Source organism: Haemaphysalis longicornis, unplaced genomic scaffold, assembly GCF_048455015.1.
Source record: "Haemaphysalis longicornis isolate Haplotype H1 unplaced genomic scaffold, Haemaphysalis longicornis Haplotype H1 scaffold_16, whole genome shotgun sequence".
Lineage (NCBI taxonomy): Eukaryota > Metazoa > Arthropoda > Arachnida > Ixodida > Ixodidae > Haemaphysalis > Haemaphysalis longicornis.
The window spans coordinates 22,933,121-22,947,786 of record NW_027526266.1 but is presented as its reverse complement, the minus strand read 5'-3'; positions in this window follow the sequence as shown (position 1 = coordinate 22,947,786).

Sequence of the window (14,666 nt, the reverse complement as noted above, 5' to 3'; positions counted from 1 at the left end):
TAGAAGCCCTCCCAACCTGCCGATGAAGGCTGAAAAGAAAAAGCCCTTTGCTCGGGCCGCCGCGGGGAAGGCTTCAGCAGTGTAGCAATAGTTGACCGTCACGCCCGAGTGGGTGGCTATCTGAGCGAGCCTTCTCAAGTGGGAAACGACCCTGGGATAGCCTACAAAATCCAACACGACAAAGAGAGCCCAAACAACACACAACAGGATGAGGCTCAGCCAAAGGGCATGACGGTAGCCATTCCGCCGCATGTACCAACAAATGGTGCTGTAAAACAATGTCTCAAGCACGACATAGGTGGCTTCCTCAAACCATGGTTTTGTACTAGTCGGCATAAATAAACCGTATAAGGCCAGCGTCAATGTAAACCAGGCCAGTGCTGCCGAGAGGGGGCTTCCACTGCTAAAAAGCCAGGATCGTGTAGAGGTTTTTGACGATGAAACCGGCGTAGAAGCAGCCTCTTCGTCTGCCTTTATCTGGGCTTTCAGTGCTTTGAACGTCGCTTTGGCCCTCACCAGGTTCGTGCCATTCATCCTGGCCGTTCTCAGAATATTCTGTTCAGCTTGTTGAGTCCTCCCCGAAACAAGCAGCCAAATGGGAGACTCCTGAATCAGCGAACTCAACACGGCCAGTAAAACAGTGGGCGCGACAAGGAATATGTGGGCCAGATACCAGGAAGGTTGCAGCCATGATACGACGTGGACGGCGGGCGGCATTAGGGTAAGTCCGACGGCTGAGCTGACGAAGGCGAGGATGGCACGGTGCTCGTTGTCAGTCACCTCATACAGCAAGATGAACAGGAGGGCAAAGGCTGCATAGGAAGTGGCCGAGATGACAAGTCGCGCCATCAAAAACATGAAGAAGGAGTTCGCTACAGCTGAGACCATGCTCGCCAACGAGAAGGCCCATAGCAGCGTTACGATGACGGACCTCCTGCCAAAGCGGTCCGCCAGCGCTCCGGAGACTGGCGCGGAGAAAACTGGGCCGACCATGTAGAGAAAAAAGGAAAACTGGTAGAGCCATTGACGGTCGCACACCAGGTTCCACAGGCTGACTATACTGTCGGGGTAGCCTTTGTCGTCATAGTCCCATTCGCGGCAGGGCACTTCACGACGTTCTGCTCCTTCGCCCTGCGTTAGACATAAAAAAAGCCGCGAGTTTAGAATTCTTGGATTTCCAACGCAACAAAGAAGGACGAAAGCAAGACGGGACACACAGGCACTGGAGTCTGAACTAAGTTTATTGCTGTTGCGGCTGGTATACAAATACAGTAGATGTCATGGCAACCAAACTGTGAAGTTGAAACGCCGTATGCAACAACCAACTATTGATAGTATCATGACAACACTGACAGCATTCGCTTAGAAATCGACACATTGGCGTATTTCAAAACAAATTGCAAACCAAAAAGCAAAAAACAAATGATCAAACCCAATTCATGGTTCGCGGAAATATATAGACAAGTCCAAGCCGGGTAGTTCCCCCACCATTATCTCTTAAACAAGTTCTACCCCGATAGAAAGGAGAAAGAATCTCCCAACTGCAGACAACTGGGCACACTCTAACACATAATATGAGTGTGCAATCTTCCCAAGTTAACCCCACCTCCACTTCCCCCGCCCCCTGACACCAACTCTGAGCGATGGGAGGCCTTGTTGTCAAGCCCTGTCGTGGAAGAAGAGATTGCACTGATCACCAGACGCCAGGAGTACCTGGAAACATATGGGGCCCGAGCAGAGGGCACCACTCTATCAAGCGCCTAAACGGCTCTAGAATGCTCAATAAAGTTTGTTCTCTCTGTTTATCTCCTTCTAGAATGGTCTTATTTCAAAATGTTGATCAGGTGCTCAGACAAACCGCCAGGCGATATTTATGTTCTCAGGGCTCCTGTTACACTATGGTTAAGTCACTTTAAATGAGGGAGTCATGTATAGTGTCCTGTATTGAATAGACTGCGCTAAGATAATGCCTGAGCAATATTCTAACGAAATGGAGGTCAACTGGTAACTTGTGGCGGCTTTCCTAGTGTGAATGCAAAGCTGTTAACTCTGTTGGTGATGCTGGCTTGCCGTCTCTCGCGAAGGTACAGTAGCATTAGTTCTATATGCTCTAAAGTCGCGTGCAATCATTCATGTAAGCATTTAAAGTGCGTGTAGATGTGCGCAAGCTCCGCGCGACATGCCTGTCAGTTAGCAACACAATTCTCATGGCACTTGTACGACGGTACGCGAAGCAGATAGGAAGATGATACGCTAAACGCTGTGTAAAAAAACGGAAAAAGCAGACATCAACGCATTAGCCGCTTCAGCGCACGTCGCGGAAGAACAAACCATTAAAACATAATAACATGGAAATATACTATATTAAGTAGTGGGACTCCCGTTACCTAATATGCGAAAAGAAACAGTGTGACATTGACCCGTTCTAAAGCGTACGTTTTCCTAATGGGACCGATGGGGTTCGGTATGGAACCGATGAACTTCTTTGAAAAAACTAATACAGCTCCCCATACACCGGTTTCTCTGCTGCAAAGCTCCGATAACATCTCTGTCAATACGGGGTGTATATAAAACCGGGGACAGCAAAAAATCTTTCTTTCTCTCTTTGACACCGGGCTTCCACTGCGTGAAAACGGTTTCTTGAAAATCGCGATTAAGGAACGGTTTTAGGCAAGACAACACAAGCATCGATCATGAAGGAACAGTACAGAAGTATACCTTTATCTTATAAACCACGTATCGGTACACATTCAGATCGTTCGTAGATGCGTTTATTTTTTCTGCACGAAAAATCGTCACATGGGTCTATTTTTTGCTTGCGATTCGGGTGTTTTGAGTTTGTATCCAAACGATTCGGTAAGATCGTTTGGAAACACTTTTATCGGACGTTGGAAGCACGTTTAGCGTTCGATCTTCTCTAAACTTTCCCTCGGAAGGGTTCGTAAATTTTTAAAGACCATAGTCTTTCTTGGGCTACTTAAACCAAGAAATTTTGGTCTGTCTGTATGTCTGTATGTCTGTCCTTCTGTCTGTCTGTGACTCGATTCAGCCACCCGGCCAACGCAAAATAATGCCTGCGCAATAGTCTTATATAGTCACAGCTAAATCTACCCGTCTATGTCCAGTGTAAGGTTCATACCTGTCAACATTGTTGAAGAAGAACAAGACATTACGCAAATATGAGACAACAAATCAATACAGAAGTGATATTTGCAGTGTTCCTTTATAAAAAAATCAAACATGGTTCATTTTTGCGAAATTAAATACTTCATCACCTGCAGAAAAAGAATTCACTCCGCCGTCGCCTGCTGTCGCCCGCGCCACTATAGCTTCTGGCGCCATTTTAAGAAATCAACCGGCAACAGTTACGCAAGGTTCCACTAGATAGGTTCCACGTTCTGCTTGCAACGCACGTGGAGTAGGGAAATGCGGTTCTATAAACGTTGAAGGAGGGCGCCTCGATTAACGCGCGTCTTCGCCGTACGGCAGCGTTCGCATCGAGACACCCGGTTTGGAGCAGTGAAACGCGGGAAATTTAAAATGATTTAAGCAAACCTTTGGTGTCTTTACCTTGGGAGGAGCGCAACGCAAGAGGAACAACTGAGAGGTGAGCGAGAAAGCGAAGGGAGGCATTTACTTCGCAAAAGCCGATAAAGACTATCGTCTTTTGACGACATTTGCAACGAATGGAGCAGATACGCGGCCAATTTTTTCATTAGAAGAGCGATTCTGCACTGGATATGTATGCAAGCTCCCAACTTGTCACCTCCCAACTTCGGTGACAAGTGACGCATTTTGCTTACTTTTGCAGTTTTCAACGCGTATTGTAACGTCAGATACATGTTTCATTCTTCGCTAACTCGATTACAGCACCACGAGGCAGTTTGTACTTTGAACAAATAAGGAATGGTATTGAATAGACCGTGCGTTCCAGGGGCAGGAATGGACTAACTTTTTTCATTAAGAGAAATTGAAAGAACGGGAATTGTGAATAGTTCTAAGTCCTCAGAATGGAATTGGAATTGAATGAGGAGACCCATTCCGCAACACTGCTGGTTGTACAACCAGGAATCAACGAAGCAATCAAGCATATATTTCGGTTATTAGCATAGGATAGCACGCACACCACAGGGGGCGTTTTCCCTCCTACCGGCAAAAGCGAAAAGCATGGCAATCTCTCTGCCCGGCAATGTGCGTCGAAAAATTACCGAGGTTACACCTTTTACGTCATGGCGATATCTTGGGAGCGGTGAAACGCAGACGGCCCCGCTACGGCACAGAAGCGGAGGTCGGGACGCAGAAGCACGCAGCTAAACTTTTTTGGCAAACCCCAATTTATGGCACGCGCAACACGTTGTGATGCGCTGATCCGTACACACATAAAAAAGATGTGTACGCAAACTACGCTGTGGCGCAACGTAATTTTTCATCAAAAAAGTTACAATCATAAAATCGCCCCCAAAACCGCTATTACCAGCTCTTCCCCGGTAGTTGCGAAGATTAGGCACCCGCTCTTAAGACTGGCTCACGTCGCTATCAAGGACAGGAAATACGTTGGCAGGCTTGATCCCGACGTAGATGTTACCGAACGCCCCATGACAAAAGAAATAGGTTTTATATTAAGCATTAAGGCCCAAATGATTCCGGTCGCCAGTAAACAAATAAAAGGAGCGCAGTTTAAAGCAACCTGCACGAAATATTTCCTGAAACTGCACAAAATACCGCTTAAAAACCCTCAAATGTTTCCAGCATTGCAAACTCTGAGGAGCCTTCAACGTATACATTTGGACGTACTTTTTTGTATTCACAACGAAATCGAAGTTCTTGGGGTGTTTTAAATTAATTGTTTTATGCTAAGCGTATTGAATCTTTCAATTTTTTATGCCATGAAAGTGGCTCCTTATACGATTCAGTTGGACGTGACAAAAAAATTTGCCTTTTTATCTGGAGAACACGTAGCAAGATATGTGAGTAATTTACCTCGAATTTTCTCTTACAATTTTGTATTGTACAATTTTGGCCGCTACATATAGTGGAAGCCGAGGCTCGGCAGCGAAGGTGTTCTCCTCTGACAAAGAAGATTCCAGGGTCGAATTAAACTTTCACCTTGACAGAGAACTGGCTTGTAGGTGATGCAGAGGTGAGGTATGGTTTGTGATGAAGCAAAGCTATACTAAGAGTAAGATGAATAGGGTTTTGTTGAAATTATTGAAAGGTGAGGTTGCTTAACGATATTTTAAATCCATGTTGGGGTTAAGGTGGATGTGACAACAGAAAAACTGATCTGAGCTGGACTTCAGGTCAGAGCTCGAGACCTCATTAACCAACATATTGGCTAGCACTCTCACCTCCACAGGCGGGTCGTAAACAGTGCATCCGCTGAATGTGCCGTCCGGAAGCAGAGGGATGGCTACGTTCCTCCAGACTTCCGGAGTCAAATACCGAAGGTGGTCGGGAGGCCTGCACCAGTGTCCCACGAGCCGACCAATGAGCTGGTAGGCGAGCACGTGCGCAAGCACCATCCAGACGGACAGCACGAAGGAACAAGCGACGAAAAGCTGGTATCGCCCGTGGCCGAGGATGACGTACACGTTGTAAGTCAGGGCCGTCGGGGAATCCGCCTTGAGGAAACCGGGCAGCACGTTCGCCTCGGCTGAGTCTTCGTCCTGTTGTGCCGGGACGCTATCTTGGGTTCGGGTTGTGCGGGTTGGCAAGGGTGTGCCGGAGGCGGGTGACTCCAGGCGCGAAACTGACGCCTGTATGGCACGCGCAGCTGCTGTAGAAGAGGTAGGCGCCATGTCTTCACAGGAAAAGAGGGCCGGAGACAAGCAAGGGTTGGCCTTGAATGCCCGATTCCAGTGCTTCTTCGGCGTCTTCTTTTGCCTTTTCTGGTGCGCGGACGGCCGCTCGCTGTACTGCCTGTTAAAAATGAGCAAAAAGTCAGCCGTCAATGTTGAGGGGGCAGTGAAAAATGAAAATATTGCAAATGGGTGGGTGAAATTCTATCGCCAACCATAACTGAAAGAGAATAAACTGAACAACAATAAATTTGGGTGGAAATACGCTACCAATCAGACATGGTGTGCTTAGAAATCATCCTCCTCTGCGTAGCAAGATATAGAATTGTGGTTAAGTTTGTAAGGTTTGTACCTATATCCTAACGGAGGTTGATTTATCATGAAACATCCCTTTTAGGGAGTTATTCCCAGAAGCCCCTTCTGGAAATGACTGGGCTTTTCCCAGTACCTAGTTCGGTTTAGCGAATATCTGCAGCCGCGGCAACATCATAGGCCTGATAATAAATCATTCATGACTAAATATGCTTGGCAGTCAACGAAAACACCCTTGCCAAATAGGTGGTAGGCAATCTTAGTTGACTAAAAGGATGTTACTAATTTTATGAAACGAAACTGAAGAACTCAACTACAGCTGTCGTCTTTTTTGAAGCTGAACACAACACGAAAACAATAAAGCGAAAGCATAGTTAATCAATGTATGGAGATGGCCGTGCGAGGGCGCCAGATGGGAACGCTGAGTCGTCTAGCCGTCGCCGTTACTGTCAAAATGGTTTAACAGCGTTGAAGATCGGAGGCCGCTACATCATGCTTTGTAACGCAGAAAACGGAAGCACAAAGAAACACTGAAATATATTTGTTGAGCTGTTAATTGGGCCTCCACGGCGCAGGCGAACACAGAATAGGGTTTATTTGATAAAGTAGAGAATTTAAATAGCTTACCCTCTTTGTGAAGGTGTGTAATCAGAGTACGACACTCGTGGTTCTTGTTAATCACTTCTGTTTAGCACTATTTTCCCTAGGTGGCCTTGCGCCATTAAAGTACAACAATCATCATCAACTACCACCTTAACTCGTGTTTCACTGCCTCAAGCGAACTGCCGGCATAATGCCTCACTACTTTTAATTCTTCCGGAAGCTATCGTACTGATTAAAATCGGATTTTAGCCGGTGGTGTTTTAGTGGTTGGCACTTTCTTCGGCATGAACAATTTGCATAGGCTAAGCTATATATTTTTGTTAAATGTTTCGCTATGCACTTGCCAATGTGTCGCCACCGTCGACGGTCAACCAATGTGTGGAGAGAATTGCGCTAAAGACTTCCACTTTTGAATGCAGTTTCACGATGACAAAAAAAATGATATAAACTTTGCTCTGCATTTGTGAATGGTCAGAATACTGCGGCAACTCCGATATCCGAAGCGTCTTATCGCCAGTAACAAAGCACTTTCAATTAATTTTGTTTTGATCGAATTCAGCTAGCGGTGTGCAACTATTCGATTCTTTTACCACAATTTATTTCACGTACGTTGAAAAGCTTCAGTCTATGAAACCTCGCAGTGGATTTGTGTGAATGAACGCGTGCCGAACAGGATGAAGGACTCGTCATCATCAAGGCTCACAAGTGCACCGTGCCCAAAAACGGTTCGTGAAATTCCCTCATCAACAAACCAGCGGTCTTCATAAATGGTCATACTCATTTCTCTAATGTGCAGGGTCAAACGAGAGCAATGGGTGTGCGGGCACTTCGCTGCTAGGTCAGCAAACCGAAGCTCGACACAATGCCCGTGATTACACTTGGTGCACCTCGCCGTAAACAAGCGGGGATCGCTCCGGAGATGCGCGACTCTCCCACGCAGGCTGATGTCAGCCGCACCGACCCCGGCCCGAGCTCGTCGACGCAGACAATGCTGGACCAGGCGCTGTCGTTGCTGGACAGCGCTACGCTGGAGATCGCGCTAGCAGAAGTGCAATGGCCAAACGAGGGCCCACGCAGGAAGCCGGAAGATGTTTACACCTCCTATCATGCTCCTAATCTTCGCCGTCATGCTCATGGCTATCTCTCACTACATCGGCGCCTGGCTTTTCTAAGCAAAGCCTGGATTTTCCAAGCAAAGCACTGAAACGGAGACAGCTCTTGAACTCGCCGCCTAAAGCTTAAAATCGAAAAACATTTATTGGGACTTTCTGCCTTGATGTAGCTTTAGATCGTTAGCGAGAAGCCCTGGCAATATATTAGCTGAATTGCACCTTCTTGGCGCCAAATACGTAACGTTGTACGGGTTAAATGATACCTTTTGTTCTTTCCTAAAGAGAGAGAGCAGTGTGGAACTTAGCTGTAATTGTTTATCTTTTTGGAAAGCCTACCTATGTCACCACAATCACCAATATTTTCAGTAAGAGATGATCAGCCTCAAGCGTAAAGTTCGGCCCACATGCTCGGCCCGAGGGTTCTCATTCTCGAATTGCGAAAAATTCAAGCGCGCCCAGGGGAATCGCGTACAGGTCACACAGGGATCTTTGTGGTTCAATTTATAGCTGCGTCGCATCTCTAATGCATCGCTTTTGGCTTCCCCCTTCGCGCATCCCGTAGCTTTCGTCCTTCTTATATAGCAAGGTTTACCAACACTCAGTTGTACGTCTGCTGTAGTTCTACGCAACGCCAACCTTCGTGATGGCAACGCAGCGATAAACACAGAGGGATGTACACGGCTGTTATGTTTGGCCACCCCGAAACACGCACGGCGCAACTGCGTTTAGTAAGGGCGTCTCTAAGAAAGACGCCCAGTTTCTGATTGATGGTTTCATGCCACTGTACGGTTCCCGACACCACATTTGCTAATGATTGGGTTGTCCATAACAGGGCGTTTCGCACGTACTGCAGCAACTTCGTCTGCCACAAGAGCCCTCAGATCTGGCGCGTCTATTGATCGCGAGATTTCTTGCCACCCCTCCTTCCATTCAAGCGATGTTATAAACGCAGTAGAAGCTTAGAGGAGGGTAAACTTTGAAGAATAACCAAAATGCCCAGAATACGAGGCTGCGTCATTACCTTCGCAAACGTGAGGACCTCTTGCCGGAACTACTTCGTGTAAACATCGCTAAAAGGATTGCTGGATGAACCCGCATTGGTGAACACAAATCAAGCTTTTGGGGGAACGAAACCGTCCCGCATACCGAAAGGCGCTTATAAATGGGGTCAAAAGTATGTCCGATTTGGTCTGCAGCATTAGGTTGTTTTGCAGAATGACACGTATCAGGATTTCTGACTGCAGGGTCAACCACCTCTTTCTCAAGCCAAAGAGCTGCCTCCCCCAGCACGGTCGTACTTCATAAACAGTGACCGTGAAGCCGGGGAGGACGTATGGCAGAAGTTGCTTGCGACATTCAACACGCAGCCTTTGAGGGTTCAAGAGCTCGTAATTCATTGGTGGCTGCTCGGAAAGATTTCAGAACGACATCCTTACGGCTGGTATAAAAATAGACGCTCACTATGAACACAATGGTTGAAGAGCATTGAGTTGAAATGCGTATTACAAAGCGAGTGGCCGCGCCCGTATTATAAAGGCTAAGTATGTATTCTCGTTTGTAGATATGGATAAAGTAACCGGCATCCTCCACAAGGCGTCCGGAACGAACTTTACTGGGACAGACTGGCAAGACGAGTTGCTTTATGCATGAATTGCTTCATGCATGAACTGTTTTGTCTATAGCAGCCGACACAATAAAGCAACGACCTGCAAGAACACGTCGTGAACACTTACACGCCTCTGATCAGTTGGAATGCGAACAAAGTTGACGTCAAATTGCTGAACGTGCATGTTGGTATTAAACATGGCCACTACATTTAATGGTTTCGAAATGTTTTTTAATATATTGCTACGGAAAGCAATACGTGAAAATGAAGGTCTATTTCACACACGCATGCACAGGGAAGCGAGCACCGTGTTTGGACTTAGCACGAACCTCTTCTTCGTCCGAGCTGAGCTCTAGCACATGTCCCCAATGCTTGAGGCTATGTACTACCATTTCGTTTTTTGGCTGCTGACACACTGTAACATAACCTCCACGGTAAAAAGCCCTGTCTCCGAGCTTCCTAGGCATATGTTGAGCGCGGGCGATGGTACGGCTTGAGGAGGGAAAAATAGACAATGTTTTGCCGGTGCCAAGGTGGTGAGTTGGCCAAGGGGCGGCTGGAGAGATTTTGTGTGTGACTGGGGTCACTTGACGGACCACGTGGTAGGGTCCCGCGTAAGGGAACAGCAGTTTTTCAGAGAGCCCCACTCGGCGGGACGGCGACCACAGAAGAACAAGAGTCCCAGGTGAGAACTGGAGGTCTCGCTGCCGTGAATTGTAAAGCGCCTTTTGGGAAAACTGCGATTAGCAGAGGCGAGAGCGGGCAACTTGTCGAGCATGGTCGGCACGGTCAACTGCGGCTCGGGCATAATCGGAAGTTGGAACTGGAGGCGGCAAGAGATTGTCCAGTGGCAAAGCAGGCTCGCGACCGTAAAGAAGGTAAAAAGGAGAATATTGTCACGTGAAGAAGACGACGAGAGCTATCGGCCCAACCTCTGAAGAAGAAGAAGACCCAGCTGGGCGGGCTCCTTCATGGCTGACATCGTGTAAATAGTGTAAATACATCCATCGCATCTTTCATTGTTCATTTCCTGTGTCCTGCCGCCACGTAACATGTTTTGGTGGAGGTTGCGGATGTCATCCCCATCCTGGTCCCAGCTCCACTTCGCCTCTGCTGCTGAACATCGCTCAAAGGCTCTTGGATCGCGTCGGCCCGCCCCAGCCCCGGTGAGCCACGGACGCACCATTCCCCAGCCCCGTTTCCTCAGCCTGTGACTTGCCGAGACCAAACGACGTGACCAGCCGCGACCTGAACAGAAGACGACACCGTTCCCCTGCCCTGAACTCTGGCGCGCCTCCGGTGCCTTTGAACGTCGGTCTACTGCGTCGGCGGACATTGCTCTTTTGGGGCCAGTGCTCACCACGACGAATCAACCTCATCCGTGGCGGCGAGGACTACCTTTTTCCTCACATCGCGCATCGTCACCGCATCTGTACATTTACAAAGGCCTCGACCGGGACGGTCGCTTTTGACGAGCGGGATGTGTCACGTGAAGAAGACGACGAGAGCTATCGGCCCAAACTCTGAAGAAGAAGAAGACCCAGCTGGGCGGGCTCCTTCATGGCTGACATCGTGTAAATAGTGTAAATACATCACTCGCATCTTCCATTGTTCATTTCCTGTGTCCTGCCGCTACGTAACGATATTCAGCGGTGTCGTGGCGGGACGAATCGTATGCAAATGCCACGTCCCAATCACGATGGTCGTCGAAGACATACGTTGAGAGCATGTCGGTAATTGTTCTCTTGAGTCTCTCAGTGCGACCATTTGTCTGAGGGGGATAAGAAGTCCCGATTTTATGTTGTGCTGAGGAAGCACGAAGAATATCGGTGACAACGCGAGACGAGAAATAGCGACCCCGATCAGTAGGGAGCTGGCGAGGAGCGCCATGATGAAGGATGACGTCTTGGAGAAGAAATTCGGTAACGTCAGAGGCACTGCTGGTGGGGAGAGCGCGTGTAATTGCGTAACCTGTGTCGTAATCAGTGGTGACATCGATCCACTCTGCCCAAACCGGATACCGGGAAAGGACTAAGGAGATCGACCCCTACAGGAATAAATGGTTCGGTGGGTATGTCCACAGATTGGAGAAGACCTGCTGGGGATGTCATAGGCTTTTTACGGCGTAGGCAGAGGTCGCAAGAGGCCACATAACGCCGTACAGAGCGATAAAGGCCTGGCCAGAAGTAGCGACAACCCACGCGGTCGTAGGTGCGGGAAACTTCGAGGTGGCCTGCAGAGGGTGCGTCATGGAGTTGCTGGGGAACTTCCGAGCGCAGATGTTCAGGAAGGACCGGAAGCAACTCTGGACCTTCGGGGCGGATGTTGTAGCGATAGAGGACCCCATTTGGTAACTTAAAGAGGCGCGGTGAAGGGTTCAGAGATGGATCTCTGAATTGGGCTCAGAGATGGATCGCGGCGCTGCTCGTCTCCAAGGCGTAACAAATCCGTTATTGCGAGCACACTACTCGAGTTTCTAAAAACAGCAGAGTCGAGGTTCTTAACGGGGTAACGGGACAGGTAATCGGCGTCTTGATGCAAGCGGCCAGACATATAAACTATGGTGTACGAATACTCCTGCAGACGCAAAGCCCAACGACCTAGGCGTCCTGTAGGATCTTTCAGAGAAGAAAGCCAACAGAGCGCGTGGTGGTCGGTTATCACCGAAAAGGGGCGTCCATACAGATACGGGCGACATTTTGCTACATCCAACACCAGTGCCAAGCACTCCCTCTCCGTGATTGAGTAGTTCTGTACAGCGGACGTCAGGAGGCTGCTGGCGTATGCAATAACACGGTATTTACCGATCTGTCGCTGAGCGAGGATAGCGCAAATGCCATGTCCGCTAGCGTCAGTCCGTACTTCGGTGGCGTCAGTGGGATCGAAGTGGGCCAAGACAGGTGAAGTGGTGAGAGCAGATAACAATTTAGCAAACGCTTCTGCTTGAGATACGCTCCTATTGAGCTCAGCGTCCTTTTTAAGAAGGTCTGTCAGAGGGCGCGTAATGTCAGTGAACCCCCGTATAAAACGCCGGAAGTAAGAGCATAGGCCAATGAAACTGCGGACGTCCTTGGATGAGTGAGGCTCAGGTAATTGCTTGACTGCGTGTACTTTGTTTGAGACGGGTTCAACACCGTTATTGCCAAAAAGGTGGACAAGGATGGTTATCTGGCGGCGGCCAAAGCGTCATTTTTTTAGTTGAGCTGGAGGCCCGCACGTCGAAATATTATGAAGACGTCTGAAAGGTGCTGACGATGCGTTTCAAAAAAGGGTGAAAACACTATTACACCGTCCAGGTAACATAAGCATGTTCACCATTTGAAACCGCGCAGAAGAGAGTCCATCATTCGCTTGAACGTTGCGGGAACATTGCATAGTACGAACGGCAATATTTTGAACTGGTAAAAGCCGTCTGGTGTGACGAAAGCGGTCTTTTCTAGGTCCATCTCATCAACAGCTATCTGCCAGTAGCCAAATCGAAGGTCAATAGAAAAGAAATATTAGGCACCGAGTAAAGAGTCGAGAGCATCGTGAATCCTGGGTAGGGGGTGGACGTCTTTTCTTGTAATATGATTAAAATGCTGGTAATCGACGCAGAATCGCCAGGTGACGTCTTTCTTTTTTACCAGCACCACTGGTGAGGCCCAGGGGCTGCACGAAGGCTCGATAATATCCATGGACAGCATCTTTTTAACTTTGGCTTGGATGACGTGCCGTTCAGCGCGAGATACCCGATAAGGGCGCCTGTGGATGGGCATCGCGTCACCTGTGTCGATTCGATGAGTCACGAGGCTAGTTCGACCCAACACTGGATATTCGAAGTGGAATATGTCACAGTACGAAGCCAAGAGCTCACGCAGAAGGTGTACCTGATCTGGGGAAATGTCAGGGCTAATCATAGCGTTGAATTTAGTGGGGGGGGCGGTGTAGCGGGTGAAGCAGGCGAATGGGACATAGGGTCAACGGCAAAAGCAGGAATACAGAAATCGGATACCGGACAAAGAGTAGTGACAGTCATTCCTTGAGGAACAACCTGGGTGTGGAATGCGAAGTTCAGGAAAAGTAAGGAGACGTGGCTCTGCTGTATGGAGACAATACTATGGGGAAGGGCGACGTTTCGGTTGAGTGGAACATCAAGGACGGCCGCTACGACGTAGTCTCCGTCGGGGACGGGCAGGCTTGAAGAGAGAGGGACATAAGTATCGGCTTGAGGCAGCAGACGAACGTGCTCATCAAAGCGTAAGCGGAGGCAAGGAGGGGCGTGGTCGTTGGAGTAAAGTGGGAGCTCAAGGCGAAGCAGATCCATCGAACAGTCGATAATTGCGGAATGGACTGAGAGGAAACCACGGCCGAGAATGACGTCCTGAGGCCATTTGTCGAGAACAAAGAGCATGGTTCGGGATAGTCCGGGATGCTCACTCGGGCGATACACTTACCAGCGACAGCCTAAGTTCCTCCGACAGCAACGCGAACGTGCGAAAGGGCAGGGGTGAGAACCTTGCAGAGACGAGAGCGCAGCTGTGCACTCATGACGGAGATGCGGGAACCAGTATCGATAAGCGCATTAACACGTACGCCATCAATTTGAACTGCTGGCAAATTCTCTTTAGCCGTCAACGTCAAAAGAGGGTTTGCGTGGTCGGTCGTTGATGCAGCGTCACCTCCGCGAGGAGCATCAGCTAGTTTCCCGGAGATGAACGGCGACAGTGGTGCGGCGAAAGTCGACGAGGTTCCGTGGTGCAAGACGGGCGGCGGCGTTGGGAGGTTGTACTCTCCGGTGGAGCATGTGCTGGTAATTGGGTCTCAAATTTGGGCTGCGAGCGATAGTAGGGTGGGTGGTGTTCATCGTTGCGGTGGCAGTCCTCCTAAAATGTACTCCTGGTAGGACCAGCAGTTCCGACAGTAGCGAGCGACGTGCCCAACATGCCTGCACGTGAAACAAATCGGCTTGTCATCCGCCGTTCTCCATTCAGCGGGGTTTCGGTAGCGCGTAGGGCCGTACACATTGCGTGGTCCGGGTGGGGCATAACTGCGGAGGGGAGTAGGAGTTACGGCGCATACTGCCTGGAAGCCTATATTGGTAATTTCGTCACGAATGACAGCTTGAGTTAGCGAAATGGCTGGAACAGGGCTGCTGACTGCTTGGAGCATAGTTTCGGCAGGAGCAGTCGCTTTAAGTTCTCGGCGGACTAACTTTTGGATGGTGTGCTCAAGGGCGTCGCGGTAGGAAGGCGC